General features: G+C 41.2%; 1 protein-coding gene across 1 annotated transcript in view; it reads left to right on the top strand.

The window, feature by feature from the left end:
* The first annotated feature begins 2,997 nt into the window (after positions 1–2,997).
* Positions 2,998–13,542, top strand: part of LOC311215459 (death-inducer obliterator 1-like) — a 53,083-nt gene continuing 42,538 nt past the window's right edge. Inside the window, exon 1 of the mRNA XM_084296612.1 lies at positions 2,998–3,080. The gene's annotated coding sequence lies outside the window, so the exon portion shown is untranslated. The remainder of the gene's footprint in view (positions 3,081–13,542) is intronic.

The raw sequence follows: 13,542 nt of genomic DNA, 5'->3' as shown, positions 1-13,542 counted from the left end.
TCTCAAGGTTTTACTTGGCTCTAGAAACTGACTCTCAGAACACTCACTGAGGAAGAACTGAGAACGGGTGAGCATAAAGTAAGTATCATCTTTTAGACCTTCTAAACACTGAAAAAGGGAACTGTCTTGGTGAAGAGCAAGGCAGGAGAGAGAGCAGAAGTCACATCCCTGTGCTTTTTTCCCCCCATATGAACCCAGATATGGGGAGGTACTTGTGCAACATGAAGATGCTGCCTTAGTGCCTGTTCAGAATAGTTTTATGGTAGTGCCTAAATACTCTTTTGAGAATATATAAATACTGCACAAGAAGTTTTTTTTCTTATTTAAATGTAAAATGGCAATTAGAGAAACCCAAGGGATAAACAAATATGGGTGTATTAGCTGCAGAACAAAGTCTCGGAGCGTTGAGTGCCTAATACTAGAAAAGATTTTGGAAAGCAGTGGAAAAAAGTTTTAAGGAGACTAGTGCTGAGGGTTTTGTAGACATCTTAGTGTAAGCTTTTCCTGTGCTTAAGAAGGAGAGATAGATAAGGTGCTTATTAGACCATTTTAGAAGCTGATTGATTGTCGTTAATCTTTCTGCTAGGATTTCTCAGCGGTGTTTTCAGTTCAAGCCAGTTAGGAGCTATGATCATGTTATGTAGGGGGATGCCTAAACTAAGACAAAACTTCAATTACACAGATCATCAAAAAAGCTGTTTCTGTGTGTTGCCAGGACAATGCAGATTCAAACCAGTAACCCAGGAGTAAATTCCCTAAATTAAGGGAAAATAGGCTTTAATACAGGAAAAGAATGGGGAAGGGAAGGAAATGAGGCAGAGAGTTGAGGTGCTGAGGATACCACTGAAGCAAAGGAGGTGTTCAGTCAGGAAAGATAAATATTCTGCTATGGTCTTAGTTAAAAGGCAGTCTTTAACACAAAGATGTATTTTTTTTTTTTTTGTGGGTTGAAAGTGTGATGTATTTTAGTGTTCACTGACTGCAGGCAAGATGATTACATTAAGATAGTACAGGCCTCTTACCAAATGTGTTTAAGAAGATTTTAATACTCTTTTCATTGCTGAATTGCTGTAGCGAGGTGGGGGTTGGCCTGTTCTCCCACGTGCCTGGTGACAGGACGAGGGGGAATGGGCTTAAGTTGAGCCAGGGGAGTTTTAGGTTAGATGTTAGGAAGAACTTCTTCACTGAAAGGGTTGTTAGACATTGGAACAGGCTGCCCAGGGAAGTGGTGGAGTCACCATCCCTGGAAGTCTTCAAAAGACGTTTAGATGCAGAGCTTAGGGATATGGTTTAGTGGAGGGCTGTTAGCGTTAGGTCAGAGGTTGGACTCGATGACCTTGAGGTCTCTTCCAACCTAGAAATTCTGTGTGATTCTGTGATTCTGTGATTCTGTAATTCGCTGTTGCAGGCATCCTCTGTTCACTGTTGGTGTGCAATTCCTTGTTTTGCATGTTCCCCTTCCCTTGGTGTGTCCTTGTTATGAGCACTCCTGGATGCTAAAGTTAACCATTAATAATACCGTTAGCTTTTCTGAGGGCATAAGTCACGGTGGAACTTGATCTGCTAAATCAAAAGGTATTTCTCTCTGTGCCTTTCATTTATTGTAACTGTGCAATTGTCAAACAAAAATTAAACTACTGCTTGCTTTTAATGATGGTGTCTTATGCTTCTGTACAGGAATCTGTTTCTTTTACCTCTTGGTGCTCCTGTGTAAAGTAAGTATTAATACTGCCCTGCTTTACAGATGCAGGAGAGGCTGGAAAGGAAAAAAAAAGTCAGGGAAAAAAAAGCTAATAGTAGCTTTTCCATCATCATTCTGAGTTTTTACTCCCTGAAGTCTCATATTGTGCTCTAGAATGTAGACTTCTATAAAATGTAATCAAATCATTCAATAGAAAACTAATTTCATAGAATTAATGCTAAGTATGTATTTTCCTGTTTTCTCATCTTTCCATTTCTTAATTCATCTTGGTAAATGCTGCACCTGTCTGGAATACAGCTGAAGCTACGGTTACCAATCCATGAGGAAAAATGTGGAGGACTGTGAGCAAAGAGCCAAACCTCACACCTCCATTTTATCTCAAAGGCTCTTCAGATGTGATGTCTATGTTGCAAGCTCTAAATCTTGGCACCCCTCAGGAATCTTACAGATATTTCTGGTTGCTCATATCACAGATGCTGGCAGTAGGAACAAAAACATGAAGTGGAGATAATGCACTCTAAGTGTTTGTAGTAGTTTGTCTCCTGGAGAGCTTCTGAGGAGCGTAGTCCTTTTAAAAGGAATGTTCATTGGGAAGCCTCTGTGTGGTGGGTGAGGTACTGCAGAGAGCACTTCCATGGCACTTGAGGTGTGGAACTTAATGTGGAATGAATCTGTGTGGAACTCTGGACCCAGGAGTAGGCATTACTGTATCAGCTGCTATTTAATTTTATTTAGCAGATGGAATATAGGGGAAAAAAAAAAAGAAAATACATTGGAATGAGCACAGCTGCTGGTAGCAGTTGAGTCTACAAGGCACCAACTCCTCTGCCACACAAATTCTGTCACAGAGCTGACCTTGCAGTGCAAGTCACTGTAAGCAAGACTATTTAGTGCGGTTTTGCACTGGCACTGGGGTCCTCACTAACAGGGCACAAATCCTCCATTCCCATGAGGTAAGACACCGGCTGTTTTTGATGAGGACAAGCAGCAGCCATGTTCTCCCCACAACACTTTTCTGCTGAGGAGAAGGGGGCTACCCCAGAGCATCCTGGAGCTGAGAGGACGGGCAATATGAGGGGCAGGGGCTGTGGAAAGATAAGGGGACAGTAAACATGTAGGGAAGGAGGCGCTGAGGCTGCGCTTTTCCCGCCCAGCTCCTCGCCGTGAGGCGGAGCCGGCGAGAGCCCGGAGTCCTCCGGGAGCCGTGCGCAAAGCGAGGCGCGGCGGCTGGCCGCCATGTCGGTGTCTATGGTAGGAGGGGGAGGAGCGCGGCCCCCGCCCATTGCTCCGGAGCAGTTGCGAGGAGGAAATGGCGGCGCGGCGCGGCTGAGTCCCTCAGCGGCGGCGGTGGCAGCGAGAGCCCCGTCCCTTCCCCGCGGTGAGTGAGAGGGGAGCCAGCGGCTAAAAAGCACCGGGACGGGGAGGAGAAAAGAAGCGGAGGAGCCGCGGGGGGGAAAAAGAAAAGGGGGAGGGAGGGGAGGGCGCCTCCTCAGGCCTCGGCGCCTTGTGGGGCTCGGCGAGAAAATGGAGGCGGGCGGGCGGGGAGGGCCGGGCCGGGCTGAGGGGGGGGGCCCGGCGGGGCTGTGCGGTCTCTTCGGGTTCAGGCACGCCGGGGACGCGGCCAGCTTCCACAGGAGGTCGGCGACTGCGTGGTGGGGAAGCGAAAAAATCCCCCGCAGCCGCCTCATCAGGCTCCGGGCGGGCCGGGGCGCAGAGGACGGCTTTGGCCGGGCGGAGAGGGCTGGAAAGGGGGCAGCCCCGCTGGGGACGGGGACGGGACGGGACGGGTCAGGACAGGAGAGCAGAGGACGGTGGTGAGCTGAGGCGATCGACGTCACACCCAAGCTGACGCCAGCAAGCTGCTTCCTGACGTCACGAGCGATCCAGCCGCCGGCCCGTTCTCTTTCGGCGTCTCCCGGGCTGTTTTTTTATTTTTTTTTTTTTTATTTTTATTTATTTATTTTTTTTTTTATTGGGGGGGGGGAACGGTGCAGGGGGGGGCTCCAGGAACCCGCAACCAGCCCGGGGCCCGGCCCGCAGGGTGGGACCGAAACGGCCTGCCCGCGGTGCTGCTGCGCTCCCGGGGACGGAGGCGTGCTCCCCAGCGGTGAGTTACACCAGAAAAGTTGAGTTTGGTCACGCTCTGGCGATTAGCTCGTTTTTTGGGGAGAGAAGGGGTTGGATCTTTAGCTGCTGGTAATCGTTCCCGGCTTAAATGTTCAATAAATTAATCGTCAGTAACTATTTCCTTCACCCTTCCATACCCCCCCCCCCCAATGTACTTAAATACTGTCTCTTGGAGGTGATGGTGTTTTAGAGCTGCTTATTTGGCTTGCACAAAGCAAATCTTTGATTGCGACCAAATTTTGTTTTAAACAAATATATAGTTTTTGTTTTATACCTCCAAGTGATAGCTTTATTGGGTGGGATAGCTATACTGGGCTGTATATAGCAGGTGAAGAAGATCTTTAGCTTTCCATTTTTATCTTGGAAAGGACATTACAATCTTTATGTTACTAAGTGTTTATATGTCACACTCTTCATGCTGTATGTTCAGTAATTAAAAACAGTGTAACTTCTTGTTTGTTTGTTTTGGATGGGCTCTCACATCTTCCTTTTTCTAGGAACTTCAGGGAGGCAAAAATGCCAATTCCTTTTATTTGATATAAAAGGATGTGTTTAGCATTCCCAAATTCCTTTTTTTTTTTTTTTTTTTTTTTTAAATTTCCTGGATAATTTATATGAGACTCCAGAAGTAGCTCTTTTTCAATCCTTAATCATCACAGCCTCATTTAAACAAGTTCTTTGGCTGCTGATATTCAACTACATTTTCCTTAATTTTGTGAGAACTCTCATTGTTTTTAATCTGTTTTACACCAGGTTTTTATTGTAAGGGGTAACTTGACTTGGTATAGCTTCAACTGCTTCTTGTTGAAACTTCTGCAAACAAAACTAACAAAACCTCATAGCTGTTTAAGCAGTTGACTTGCTGGTCAATGAAAAATGACAATGTGTAGTTTCTGTACAAGTGTAGCATGCACTGTGCTAATTGTAATAGATATTTTGGGTTGTGCTCCACTTCTATTATATATGCCAGCCGCTCGTTATCGTTCTTTGACATTTGGAACTTTCTATAGGTATAAATATAGAAGTATGCTCAAAATAGCTGCTCAGAGTTCGGCCTTAAAAAATTTCCCTTCACAGTTCCAGAAACATATTGCACATAAAGGCTTTTTAATGCACTTTGGTAGAAGAATAAAGGCTCATGTTAGCCTTCAACCTACTTTGAGACCACATGACTTGCAAATCTAGTAACTGTTGATTTCAAGACTAGAGTTTAAATATTTTTTCCATATTTCCTGTTTTTCTTTTTAAAGGGACATCTATATTCTGCTGCAAATTTACGTACACTGAAGTAATTATGGATTTTTAAGACCGATCATGTATAAAATACATACAACTCAAAGAATGTTTCAGAGAGTGCTTTTCATGTTTTTTTTTTTTTTTTTAATTAAAAAAGCTAAACAACAACAACAAAAACCTCTTAAAAGCAATGCTAATAGAACAGTATGAGCCCAAAATAGTAAATGAGATTGAGTAAGTTTTCTAGTGTGTGATGTACTCAACAAAAGATAATCTTTGTTCTACTTAATCCTACTTCACTGCCGAGATTTTCTGGAAATAGATTGTATTATTTCATTTCAGTTTATATCTTTATAGTTGTAACTTTTAACTGTGGGTTTTTAATTCTGTGCAGCTTGAAACTTCAGCCAGAAACACTCAGCAGAGGGAGGAAGGGGAAGGATTACAGGGATTAAGTTAAAAGATTATGAAATTGAAGTGATAGAAATGAAAGAAGACAGGGCTGTACTCAGCGAGAGTAAGATTAGATGGTTTCCAGTTGACGGAAGTAATAATGTGTCTGCACTGGTTTTACTTTCTGGTGCACAGTTTCTGCCTAGTGTCTCCTGTAGTGCTCAGCTAGTAGGACCATGGCAGAAAGTTTAAGGAAAAGATTTTAATATCAGTAAATTTTATTCAGTTTATGCAAGAACTGGTTGCTTTCTTGTGTGCTCTCAAGCCCATTCCTTAGGGTGATAATTAGTCCAATGTCAATTAAGCTTTAAAGGTTATATTGCTATTGTTTTCATCTAATACAGCTTCTGAAATAAGTGAGGGCTTCACAGGTTTTACGAGGGATAGTGTCAACAGAATTGTTAGACTTTGAGGCTAAGAAATATCTTAAAAATTCTAGTTAGGGAGTTAAGACACAAAACCATAAATGTGTGTTGTGTGTTCTCATAGTAAACCCTAACCAAAATTGGGAATAGAACAGTCTAGTGCATTTATCATAACATAATCAGTATGCTGTAATTACTGTGTTTCACTGAATTTTGAGGGAGAAATTAATTTGTTTCATATAATGAACCCTTTTTGATGGAATGAGAATGAAATTGATAACTGGTTTCAGATACTGTATTTTAGCTCACTTATTACAAATTAATAGTTTTAAAAAGTGTAAAAAAAAATGCAGGATTTTTCTTCAACAGCTGTGCTGATAGGGTCAGAAATTGTAATCCTGCAGTTGTTCGGAGTCTATTTCTGTCCATTCAGTTCTGCTGACAACAATAATTAGACATGCCAGAGGATACAGATATTAATTTGTAAACTAATATTTTTTACGTGTGATGTTTTAGGATGTGTATCTAGTTCGTGTGGTAACAGTTTCAACTTGACAAAAAGCCTGCCTAACTCTACTAGTTCATGTAAAACTCTTGAAGAAGAGGAAATATAAAGTACGATATAAGCGTTCATGCTGAAATTAGTTCTAAAATCACATTATTGTGTGTTTTAAAATAAACAAGCTACAGGATGTTGAAGAGTTGAACTGTAAGGTTGATAGGCTTGGCCTGAATAAACTGTTGCTGTTCACTTTTCACAACCCGGCGTTCTTAAGTCACGGTAAAGAACTGATTTCTCCAGCACTTTGCTGGATGAGTGTCAGGCTGTGTGAATCACCTTCCCAAGGCTTTTGGGTTCCTTTGCAGTTGCTGAAAATAGTTTTCAGCGCTGCTGAAGAGGTCAAGTTTTGTAACAGAAATTGAACGTTAGGCAGATAAGCTGTGTGTATTTGTAAAATATTTCTATTCAAGGTGTTGGGGAAAAAAATGGTAAAGATTATTGTATAGTGACTAATTCCCAATTATAGTCAAAGTTTATAATTGATGTTTCTGTTGCCTAATTTAGGACCGTAGTGTATAAATGTGGCTTGTACTGGGTGGGGCCTTTAGAAGGTTTCTTTTATAGCAATTGTTAATTTTTTTTCTTGGAATCTAAGCTTTTTGACCACAAAAAGGTTCCTCCCTTTTTATGTAAAAGTAGAAAAAGAGCAAAGTTACCTACACTGCATGTGCTTACAGTGGTTACGTGGACTGTGCTTACAGTGGTTCTTAATCAGCAAAACTTGCTATTTCTGTTCATACTGCTCAGAGCCTGAGAGAAGAACCCGACCAAAGAATTCAATTGTATTTTATTTTATTTGGGTAAACTTTAATTGTTAGGTCAGATATGGGATTAGCTTTCACATATTAATGTTAACTAAGGCTTCAGAGAGTATTATAGGAGTAGTAAAAAAGCTCAAGTCTGGTAGTAAGCCAATAAAGTCTCTGCCAAGTCTTTCAAACACCCGGGAAGCTCTGGGGTAAAAAATAAAAAAAAATAAAAAAAATACCAGTGGTGCCTGTACTTCTTTCCTCTGAAAATTAGTTCATGTATCATTAAATACAGAAATCCTAAACTAAATATGAATTCTGTTTATCAAACGTGATTATGGGCCTTCAGTTCAGAAGATGTGGAATGTGTGAAGTGCGTGAAGTTCAGGTTTGGCTGTTACTAAAGTTCGGTCAGTACCATGGCTGGTTCCCATTCTTTCCCCAGCTCTTAACAGAGCTACGCTGGCAGAAACTCTTGTGTAAGCCCCTAAGTTTGGATCTGTTTGCTAATGAAACTTTGTTCATTCAGGGAGTCTGAGGCAACTTTCAGTCTTGCTTCTTCCCAAGATAAACTGCTCCTTTACGTGGAAGGAGCTGGGCTGGTGCCTTGGTAGAGCTTTTATGTTATGTGGGCAGCCACCTTGATAAAGCTGCACTGCACCAGGATGGTGCACACCTGCTGCTCCACCCTGTAAACAGAAAAAGTCCAGGCAAAAGTACAATCTTGATGGTGTAATTACCTTGGTGAGAGGAGCTTATGCCAGCACTGCTCTGTTAACTGGGGACTGTACCCCTTAACGACCCTGACTGGTGCAATGTGACAGTGAAAGTCCGTGGTGTTGATATGAGCACAGTCTTTTCTTAAATAAAAATGTCATGCTTGCCAGGTGGACTCATGCTAAAGCACCTTGAATATTTCTATGAGAAATTGCTGTTTAAGAACTCAGCTGTGGGAACTTCACTTTGATTGAAAGAAGCATATTTTTGCTACTTACTCAGAATAAAATAAACTTGTAATGCTTGGTTCTGTCCTTGTTCTGCCACATTACTGAGTGGTCCATACCTTCTTTTTTTATCGCCTTTTTTCTTACTGTCTGATCCTGTATGGTACAATCCGATACAAGATTTTTTTTAAAAATATTTTGCTGGGGAAAATTATTTTCTAGTCTGAAGTCTGTGTATTTTGTCGCACAAACTGGGCGGCTACTTCATGCTCTTTATTTTTGCTTGGGGTAGCTATTTTATACCGTGGAGTTGCTCGTTGTCTTTTCTAAGTCTTACTGTGCATCAGAGTCCACTGTTTGTGCATGGTAATAGGATTCTGTGCATACATGCTAAACTCAACACTTCCAGGAGGTCCCACGTTCACTGCCCGTGTGCAGGGTTGGTGTCCTGTGTGTGCAGTTATCCCTCAGGTGAGGCTGTGGCCACGGCCTTCCTGTGAGGCTCACATAAGGTAAGTGAGTTGCCTTTTTAGGCTACAAATCACAAAGGATGCTGGTGTGTAAACTCATTTCAGACACAATAGAGAGGGTTTGTGTAATGAGTGACTGAAGATGTTTTAATTTGGAAAGGTTAATTTCTGTGTTACAAGAGCAAAGACCATGTGAATATATGTGGTTGTTTTTAAAGGAAGCTATTTCTTTGACTTCTTGTAACAAATCCATGTTCTCGATTATTTCAAGAAGTAAGCTGCCAGGTGGTTTGGTTTGCTAGGGAAGTTTGTTGTCAGTCTGGTATATTTCTTCAATGTCTTTAAGTAGAAAAAGTGATCTTTTGACATTTATAAATGTTTTCAGTCTCATTTTTCTTGGAAGAAAAATCTGGAAGAAAATAGAACACTTTTTTCTGCATCTTTGGAAATTAAAAAATAAATAAAAATGCAGTTAATGTTGAAATTCTAAAGCATACCAGGTAACTGGCGTCAGCACTGCATACTGATGGTGCTTGCTGTCTTGTAAATGTGCCCGGATCCTGGTGATGCTTTGTCCTAAGGTGGCTGCATAGCACAACGTTTGTATTTGCCTCGATTGATTACTACTTCATGCAGTCTTAACAAAGAGTAGACAATCGTTAAATTGGGATGGGGTATTTCTAAGGAGCAGGGCTGTATCACTGAGTTACATGTTACTGAATTGGCATCACTGAAACTACAAAGCATATTAATGTGTTAGTTTTTTAATGGGAAATAATGTATTGGCTCTTTGCTGCCACTTTGAAGTTGCTAGTACTGTGGTTTTATAAGGTGGTAGGCTTGTTACGGTCTTACAACTAATTTAGGACTTAACTAGCCAGCAAGGCATTTACAGATAAGTGCTGCAGTTGTTGCAGCATTGTCTCTGCTTGGTTTTTATACCCTTAGGTCTAATAATCAGCAAAACACTGAAATGTTATGCAAACTGTGTTTTTAACGTGATCCTTCAAATGTAAAGTTTTTACTGGCATAAAATGTATTTACCAGGGATGTCTGGACTTTCACCTTGAACTGCGGTGTGTCTAGAGAAGTCAAACAAATAGTAAATCAGTTGGGGGTGGGGGGTTGAGCTCACATCAGTTTCTCCACATCTGGACTTAAGCCTTCTGACTGCTGCTTTTCTTGCTCTTTGCTCTCATTGTATCCCTTCTGTCATAACATTCCCCTTTCACTTTGAAAGGTGATTTCCCCCTTTCAGAAGGGAAGATACTGTAAATAGAATCTGTAAGCAGTGGTTACATTTTAAATGACAATAAATATACCGTATAGAAGTTGAACTTCTGGAGGAAGTTGGTGCCCCGTACAGTCTGAACTCTCTTAGCGTGGATGTGATTTTTGTCAGGTTGTGCATGTTGATGTACACCTGCAAACATCAGGGACTCTGTGCCAGCCTTGAGATAGGCCTGAACCAAGCAGTCCCTCCTCAGAGGAGTGGGGACATGTCTCAGTTGCATGATCTGCTTTCTGTTGCTTCTCATTTAAGTAGTCTGCTCCTGCATCTTTGTGGAAAGAGCTGATGGAGGGGACTGCTGCAGCCTTGTGCCTACGTGGCTTTTACCAGTGCTAGTGCAGAACTTAGTTCCTGCTGTTCTAAGGGTCAAAGGATTGTACCTTTTGCCCATGGTCAGAATGAAACTGCTCGTTTATGTACAAAGTAGGTTTTGCCCTACTGACTTCCTCTGAGCTGCTTTTGTGATGCTTGCTGATACAAGGGATTATTTCTGTTGCTGTGAAGTAGAAAGAGTGCTGCTTTCCCAGATGTCATCTTTGACAAATGGGGATGCAAAAATCATTTTCTAATGGGATCAGGCTTCTAGCTAGGAGCAGCATCAACTGAGCCATACCAACATTTTTTTTCACTTGCATCATAAATGTTGTCCTTAGTGGAGTTCTTAATCAAATTTTTGTCATGTGATGCTGACACACTCACTTCACAGGAATTTTTCAGTGCTTAAAGGAGGCCTTGGCAAGATCTGTGCCAATTTTACAGGGAGTAGAATGAGCAAACGGCTTCAGCTGTGGTTGGAAGCACTGTTACATCATTCTGGGGAGGATGTTTTCTGTCCATTTCATAGCATCCTTAGATATTTAAGAAACCCAGTATTTTGCTCTTTGGTTCTAGCCAAATGCCTTGCATGTAGTGCCGTCTAATTCTGAAGAAACAAATATAACCAAAGGCCAGTTCCAAGTCATTCTAGCTGAAGCTAATTTTTAAAATCATGGCCCAGACTAGTTTTGTGTCAGGATGTGGAGTTGAAACTGGTCACTGATGAACTACAGTGTTTAACAGATTTTAACTATTGTAAGACCTTTATTAAGCTTTGTATTTCTTTGCAGGTGCAAGCACTCTGTCTTCTTACTAACTTGGTTTTTAGAAAGCTGAACCTTATATTGATTCTGATTGTTTGAAATTTCTGGCCTGTCTTTGGACCCTGGCCACTGAATATCCCTAATGTATCTGAAACATTAACTGGACCTTAAGTCCACTTACCAAAACAAAGAAAACTTCTTCCCGTTACAGTGGAAGGAAGCCCCCTCTGTTAGGTAACAGGGCTGACCAAATCAGCTCCTCCAGGAGGTACTAATGTCAGTGGTGAGTCTTGAGTATGCAGCGAGTCCTCCTTTCATTGCTTGCGTAGGGGTGTGTTGTTTGAGACCTCTTAAAGTCAGATAGAACTTTCTTTAAGGCAAGTTGGGGGATGAGAGAACTAATAGGTGCCAGGTATTCCTCCTTTGGCTGAAGTATTCATGCAAGGTGCTTGAGTAGCCTGTAAATTGTTAGACATGAGAACTTGGGCAAATTGCAGCATTTTGTCTGAGTATTAAAGAGCACCACTCACATCCAGAAACATGGAATAAGGTGCAATATATTTTGCCTTCTAACTGTAGCTATCATGAGGATTAGCAGTAATGAGAAGAAAAAGATCACTATTTTCTCATAAAAAATCCTCAAAAAAAAAAAAAGCTGAACCTGAAGAATTTGCACAGAATTTTGACATGGGTTTTTGCTTGTGCACAAATCCTTGGATGAAGGAGAAATAAGGCTACTGCTTTTGGTTGCTTTTAGTTCATGTTAAAGGTATTACTAAGCTGACTTTCAATATCCTTTTTTAGAGTGAGGTCTTCCTAGTTAATTGACATAGGAAGTTCATCATGCAATTAAATGATAAGTTCTGAAAAAGCCAGGATCTTTATGCAGTCTGTGGACCCACTGAATGATTATTACCTCTTTAGAGCAAATGAAGTGGGGATACTGATTTGAATGTGTAAGTCACTTGTTGAATGGACCTCTGTCTAAAAATAGAAAGACAAAAAGATGGGGGAATGTAGCAGTTCTTTAAAAGCTTTGCTCTGTTATTATCAGATGAAGGTGTATTGAGGCATCTTAAAAAGGGCTTAATGAAGTTAGCATTCAGCAGATGCAGGTACCTTCAAGTTGCCTGTCCTGCAGTTATCCTGTATTGGCATATGTCTGTGTAACTGGCACAGAAATCCTTTCCTTTTTTTTTTTTTTTTTTTTTTACTTGAGATTTCTAAAGTGTTGGGTTACAAAGATGGCAGTACATAGCGGTATGCTTTTGATGAGGTTTTGTCTAAAAGTGATAGTGATAACGTATGTACAGAAAAAGAACAAGATTACAAGCTTCCCCTTTTTTTTTTTTCCATTGTTGATTAATGAAGACCTTGGAGGATAGATGCTTTTTGTAGGTGTATTGCATGCCTGTGAATGAGTGCTGTTGCAGTGGCAGGATTCAGAATTTGGGAATCTTGTTAGGTTGGCTGCTGATACTCCCTAGGATTTCTTCAAGCCATGTAGGCTGAATAACCCAACTCGGCAGTACTGAAGCACTTCACCTGTAAAATAATGGGGGAGGAAAAACCTTCATAAATATTTTCTTGACTGAATATCCTTTTTCAAGGTACTCGGCATCTCCTTTTTGTTCCAATTCTAAGTGACTGTTTCCTTTCACTGGAATGCTTGCATTACAGTTTGCAAGCTTAAAACTGATTGGATTTTGAAAAGGAAGTGCTGGCTGAGAGAGCAGATAATAAAGTGCTGCTGGATAAGATGTGATGAGCTCTCGCTGAGTGCCTGACAGTGTGCACAGGTTGAGTGAGATGGGCTGAGCTGATGCAGCATGCAGCTGCTTAAAGGGCTCTTGTTCTCCATGCCTATTCTTGTGTGTCTTTGCACTAGCTGTGTTCAGTTTTCATCCTTTTGGTTCTCTTTTGGTTAGTTTTCTGCTGAATTAATAAACCCAATCTATTGATGAAGAATTTGGGTGGATGCTTTGTGTGGTAAAGAGGGTTGGGTGCACGTGACATAAAACACTGAACTGTGAGCAGAGGAGAAGGCAGTAGGAAAGTGGTAGCTCATGTAATTAATGTTGGGGCTGCACTTGTTCTTTGTAGTCCATAAATGTGGATTTAATGTGCAGTGTGAATCCCTTGTTTGATGTGGACCTGTTGTGTTATGTAAGCATTTAAATCAATAGACCTGGGACTTTCATTGACGAAGTCTACCCCCCCATGAAGGGGAAAGAACTATTTCCTTTTTAAGTAATTATTGATTTGTTTTTCCAGCTTTATAGTTGGCCTTCTAATCTTACATATTTTCACAGTGGAGATCGCTTATCACAGAAGTTGTTACCCTAAGCAAAAAGAGAGGATTTCTGAACAAGTTAAGAGCATATATGTCTATTATCAACGTTGTTTTGTTGTACTGCACAATCATTTTCAGAGATGATGGTCTATAATATTTCCAAAGGTACACAGTAGCCTTTCTAAAGGAGATGTGGCAGAAAGGCAGGAGGGTGTTGATAGGAATTGTCTGTTTGGGGGAAGTACAGCAATTTTCAGTTTCCAGCTAGAAT

This window comes from Netta rufina (genome assembly GCF_964035555.1).
Source record: "Netta rufina genome assembly, chromosome: 16".
Taxonomy (NCBI): domain Eukaryota; kingdom Metazoa; phylum Chordata; class Aves; order Anseriformes; family Anatidae; genus Netta; species Netta rufina.
Note: the sequence above shows the minus strand (reverse complement) of the source record. Positions and strands in the feature narration are given on the sequence as shown.